This window comes from Lynx canadensis, chromosome A2, assembly GCF_007474595.2.
Source record: "Lynx canadensis isolate LIC74 chromosome A2, mLynCan4.pri.v2, whole genome shotgun sequence".
Classification (NCBI taxonomy): Eukaryota; Metazoa; Chordata; class Mammalia; order Carnivora; family Felidae; genus Lynx; species Lynx canadensis.
The window spans coordinates 117,307,652-117,313,651 of NC_044304.2; positions in this window are offsets into that span (position 1 = coordinate 117,307,652).

Genomic DNA, 6,000 nt, shown 5'->3' on the forward strand with positions numbered 1-6,000 from the left:
TGTTTGTTTACGTAGGAAATGTACTCTTTCTGAACATTCAGACTGTTTCAACATCCACTTAGATAGGCCCATTAAAAATAGGAGGTTAAGAAAATTAAGAAGGGAGGCAAGAGAAGGACAAAGAAAATATATCCTTAGATTCTAACCGAGAATCTGGTTCAGAACAAAATTAGAAACTCAGAGGGTGTTTTCTTTTCATGGTTGAGACAATGCTCTGCTTGTTCTCGGAGGCAATGAGGACTACCCCACTTTGGATCACTGGTTACTTTGTGCAAAGTGATTTTCCTGCTTAAACTGCGTGCTTTCTTATATGTTATCTTTTCAAAGGCAAATTAGATAAACCTATGTCCCCAGACTATCTCCTATTTGTTTGAATAGGAAATGCTAATATTTTCCTACACGTTTTGCTCGGTGTCAGTGGTAACTCAGGTTGGTGGTTAAGACAGGCCTCTTTCAGCTCTGGGAATTTCATTGGCTGTCTTCCAGGAGCCATGAGTTTCATGGTGATTTTAAATAACGATCTCCAGGGGCGCCTGGGTGGCTTAGCTGGTTGAGTGTCCGACTTTGGCTCAGGTCATGATCTTGCAGTTTGTGGGTTTGACCCCCGCGTCGGGCTCTGTGCTGACAGCTCAGAGCCTGGAGCCTGCTTCAGATTCTGTGTCTCCCTCTCTCTCTGCCCCTTCCCCACTCATGTTCTGTCTCTCAAAAATGAATAAACATTTAAAAAATAAATAAATAACGATATCCATACCTATATGGATTATCTGTATTATTTAACAAGAGGGAAAGGAAGTTAGATTTACCTTTTCTATATGTAATGAATGTATCTTTAAATGTGTCATTTCCTGAGGGCTTTTCTTCTGACTTTCTCTTCTTCACCTCCACTCAAGTTACTTTGGCTTTCCACCCCACCCACTGCCAGACCAGCTTTCCAAACTCCCCTCATCCTCTACCTAAAGACTCACACTTAATTAATCGTCACCACCCCCCTCCCCGCCCAGGATCCCTGCCTGGTTCATCTGTGTCTACACTCTCCTGGGTCGAAGGCAACGCCTGTCACAGCATAGCCCTGTCCCTTCCCATGAGTCCCTAATTGTGTTCAGACCCCTGTATCCGACAGGGAAGGAAGCAGGAACGGTAGCAGAAACAACATTTCTGAAACAACAGATTCTCCAGGCAGACAACTCCATCCTCGGACATCACAGCCCTTTCCTCCATAGCCAGCACCGGCCCCACCAACATTTTTTTCTGTAGTTTTCGGAGTACAGATCCTTCACCTCCTTGATTAAGTCTATTCCTAGACATTTTGTTTGGGGGATGAAATTGCAAACGGAAGTGTTTTCTTTTTTTTTTTTAATTTTTTTTTCAACGTTTTTATTTATTTTTGGGACAGAGAGAAACAGAGCATGAACGGGGGAGGGGCAGAGAGAGAGGGAGACACAGAATCGGAAACAGGCTCCAGGCTCTGAGCCATCAGCCCAAAGCCTGACGCGGGGCTCGAACTCCCGGACCGCGAGATCCTGACCTGGCTGAAGTCGGACGCTTAACCGACTGCGCCACCCAGGCGCCCCCGGAAGTGTTTTCTTAATCTCTCTTTCTGCTACTTCATTATTAGTATATAGAAATATAACTGGTTTCTGTGTACTAATTTTGTGTCCTGCTACTTTACTGAATTTATTTATGAGTTTTAGCAGTTTTTTGGTGGAGTCTTCAGCTTTTCTATCTATAGTATCATGTCATCTGCAAAGAGTGAGAAGTTTTACATCCAACATTTTTAAGAGTGAAGCTTGCCATTAGCATCCCAAGCTCCATTTTGCAATACCTTCTTTTCAGACACACACGGTGAGGTACCCAATGCCATCTCCCTTCCCCTTATGAAAACCTGCTCCTAGAAAATCTAGCATGAGGCACTTACATCTTTTTTTTTTTTTTTTCAACGCTTATTTATTTTTGGGACAGAGAGAGACAGAGCATGAATGGGGGAGGGGCAGAGAGAGAGGGAGACACAGAATCGGAAACAGGCTCCAGGCTCCGAGCCATCAGCCCAGAGCCTGACGCGGGGCTCGAACTCACGGACCGCGAGATCGTGACCTGGCTGAAGTCGGACGTTTAACCGACTGCGCCACCCAGGCGCCCCGAGGCACTTACATCTTAATGTAAACTTAAGTCCACGTGTTCCCTCTCTCCAGGGAACTGAGATTCTGAGCCCCACATCTAATTAAAGGATGAAGATTTGTTCCCTCTAAATCCTGTTTCAGCCATGTGCTCAGATGGTAGAGGCAATACTTTACGCAATCAGACACATTCATTGTCACCAAGACAAACAGACCACATAAGCAGTGTGCTTCTCCGCTGGAGCTAATCAGGCCTCTCCTAAGAACCTTAACACGTCCGTTTAAACCCAAAGCTTCAAACCTGAGAACCTTCCATGCTAAATGGTAACACTCCTGTCCTGCCACTTTTTATTCAAAACCAATATCCTTAGCTGTATACCCAGCAGATACAAATGAATAGCATTTATGCCCACTATTAACGAAAGTGCAAAACAGCAACGAGCAGAGGCAGGCTAACTGTGCAGCCACGAAGGCCTCAGCCTCAAGGCCCTTCCAAGACCCAACAAGAACACCTAACAATTTTATATGCGTGATTTTCTATTCTTTGTGGTTTTTTTTATGTTTATTTATTTTTGAGAGAGAGAGAGAGAGAGAGACAGAGTGTGAGTGGGGGAGGGGCAGAGAGAGAGGGAGACACAGAATCCAAAGCAGGCTCCAGGCTCCAAGCTGTCAGCACAGAGCCCCATGCGGGGCTCTAACTCACAAACTGTGAGATCGTGACCTGAGCCGAAGTCGGACGCTTAACTGACTGAGTCATGCAGGTGTCCCTATATTCTTTTTAAAGAGGGCCCCAAAATTATATGAACTTTAGTCCCCACAAAACCTACGTACATCCTGTCACAGACTGAATTGTATATGCCCCCCAAAATCATATGTTGAAGCCTCAACCCCCAGTGTGACTGCATTTGGAGGTAGGGCCTTTAAAGAAGTAGTTAAGGTTAAATGAGCTCCTAAAAGTGGGGCCCTCATCCAATATGACTCATGTCTTTATAAGAAAGGATGAGCCACCAGGGATGTGTATACACAGAAAAAAGGCCATGCATGGACATAGCAAGGTGGCCTTCTGGGAGTCTAGGAGAGAGGCCTTAAGAGAAACCCAACATGCTGGCATCTTGATCTTGGACTTCTAGCCACTGTAAAGAAATAAATCTCTGTTGTTTAAACCAGCCACGGTGTGGCCTTCTGGTGTGACAGCTCTAGAATACTAATGAATATGTGTAGAAATTAAGAACCATTTTTTTAATGTTTATTTACTTATTTTGAGAAAGAGAGAGAGAGTGCATGCCTGCACGTGGGGGTGGAGCGGGGTTTTGGGTGGGGGGGAGGGGAATCCCAAGCAGGCTCTGTGCGGTCACTCAGAGTCTGACTCGGGGCACAAAGAGTGAGATCAAAATCTGAGCTGAAATCAAAAGTCCAACGCTCGACCAGCTGAGCCACCCTGTGCCCCTAGGAACCAGTTTTTAGCTTTTCATTAGCAAATTCCATTCATGATAACACTGAGTGCTAACCAAAGTGGGGTAAAACAGGTAATCACATGCATAATCAAACATACACTGCTGACAGCACACGGTCCTGAACAACTTTTTGAAAAGCAAGCTTGAAATAAATATTAAGAGACAGAAAAACACTCATTCTCATTGACCTAGTAATTCCTCTACTGGGAATCTATCCTAACCAAATAACTCAAAATAGTTTTAAAAATATATACACATTAAAATATTATTTACAATATCTGCCCATGACTAGAAGCTCCCCCTCCCCTAAATCACAAGTTGTGTGGCCCTTGGATTTCTGCCAGACTTTTGCAGATTCCCAAATTTGATCATACATCTATATATGGAATTGCATTAGTTTACTTGCCAACAATAGCTTTTTCTATTCCGGTATGCGTGCCTCTTTGCAACGTGATATTGCTTCTCTGTCCATCAAAGATAAGGTCTATGAATGAACTTTGATCTGGGCTTGGCCATCTGGCTTGCTTCGTCTCGTGGAACATTAGCAAATATGATGCAAGCCCATTGAAAAATGCTTGAGAAATGCTTGTGTGTGAATTTTGCTTTCTCTTTCTGCACTTAAAACCATGAGACCACCATGAGCTCAATCTAGAGAGGTCACGTGCGGAAAAGGCCAAGCCACGCTGGCCGATAGCCCACCAACCCCAGATCCACGAGGGGGTCCATTCTAGGCCATCCAGCCCCAGCCAGTCATCCCGGGCCAGAATTCTCCAAGACTTTTCAACCAACCTCAGCATCATGAGCTAAATAACAAATGTTTGTTGTTTTAAGCATCTAAGTTCTTCATGGCTTGTTATGCAGCAAAAACTAATAGAATAATTTCCCATAAGATGCGTATGGGACAAACAGAAAATAGAAAAACTATGTTAATATCCTGGTATTGGGCAATCAGTTCGTGGACTGGCTGGCTAGCTCCCAGACCCCAATCTTATGATTCAAATTCCCCCATAGCTTTCATAAAATTACTAATTATTATAAGCCTTGGGCCTTTGGAATTACTTGAGAACAGGTGAAATCTTGAACGATAAAGCTGCAAGTGTCCATGGTCAAGTTTACTATAAAGTTGCAAGTGACATAAATGCTGTGCATTTCTTGCTCTGCCTCAGTTAAGCCATTTGAAATTATGGCTATGAAGACAATACAGAAGCATGGGAAATGTTTTAGTGCAATATTAAATGAAAAGAATAAGATACAAATCTGTCCTTAAATTACGATGACAAATACATAAAAAGAAATACATAGTTATGCTAAGGGAAAAGTCTGTAAAGAGTTATACCAAAATGCATTAGAAGCTGTTTAAGGGTGTTGGCTTATGAGTAATTTTTTTCTTCCGTATGTTTTCTGTAAGGTAATTATATTACCTTCATAATTTAAAAAAAATCAATATACAATCGTTTTTAAAAATTGAAGTCTGGTTAGGGGTAGAACTCAACTGTTTGCTTTATAATCTTTGACCTCGCTAGCATACAAACTCTCTCTGCTAGTTTAAGACTGTAATATCCCAGAAGATGAAAATGCCTATAGTTTTCTGATTTATTTGGGTCTTACTAATATTGTACTGGAGTTTTGCATAAATCTGTTTAAACTCAATTTAAACTACCTTTGGAGACCAGCGCGAGCCTAACCTCACTAAATTATACATTGTTGAAACCTCCTGGCCGAGGCCCAGTTTGATTCAGATCTAAGCTGAGTACAGAGGCAAAAATCACGCTGCCACCTTTTAAGGGCACAGCGGCTCTGAAAAATGGCTCCCAACCCAGTTATCTAGCTTGGATTGAGTAGACCTTAGTTATTCTCCAAAGAAAAGCCTAAAGCCTCTGCCAACTTGTATATATTTATACCCACAGCCAGGAAAGCCTCTTGAAAGAAAAGATAATAAAATCAGGCTCTAGAAGTACGTTTCTGTGCCCTCCTGCCATTGAACAATCTCTTTATAGAGCAATTCCTTTGACCTCTGACCTCTACAAGTTCCCGCTTTTCAGCCAGCCTTCCCTCATCTCACATCCAATCATTACACAGTGTGTCCAAATGAGTGAAAACGTGGATTTCATCTCCAAGAAATATTCTTGTGAAACTGAAACAGAAAAGATTCTGGTCAGTTTGTAGTCCAGCCTCCCCCAGACAATTACCGTGGATTTCCCACATCACTCGCTCCGCCGGCTTAGCATAAATTCTTCCTAGAACTGTTGTCAGTCTCTATTAATAAACATAGTTCCAACATACAAATTCAATCACATTATGAAATCTCATATGTCAAATGGCAAAACTGTAACACAGAAAGTTTATGTAATTAGAATATTAAACAACTGTCGCTCAGCTGACATACTTTGAATCCCACACCAGCGAATGGCCCCATTAATATGGAAAGGAGC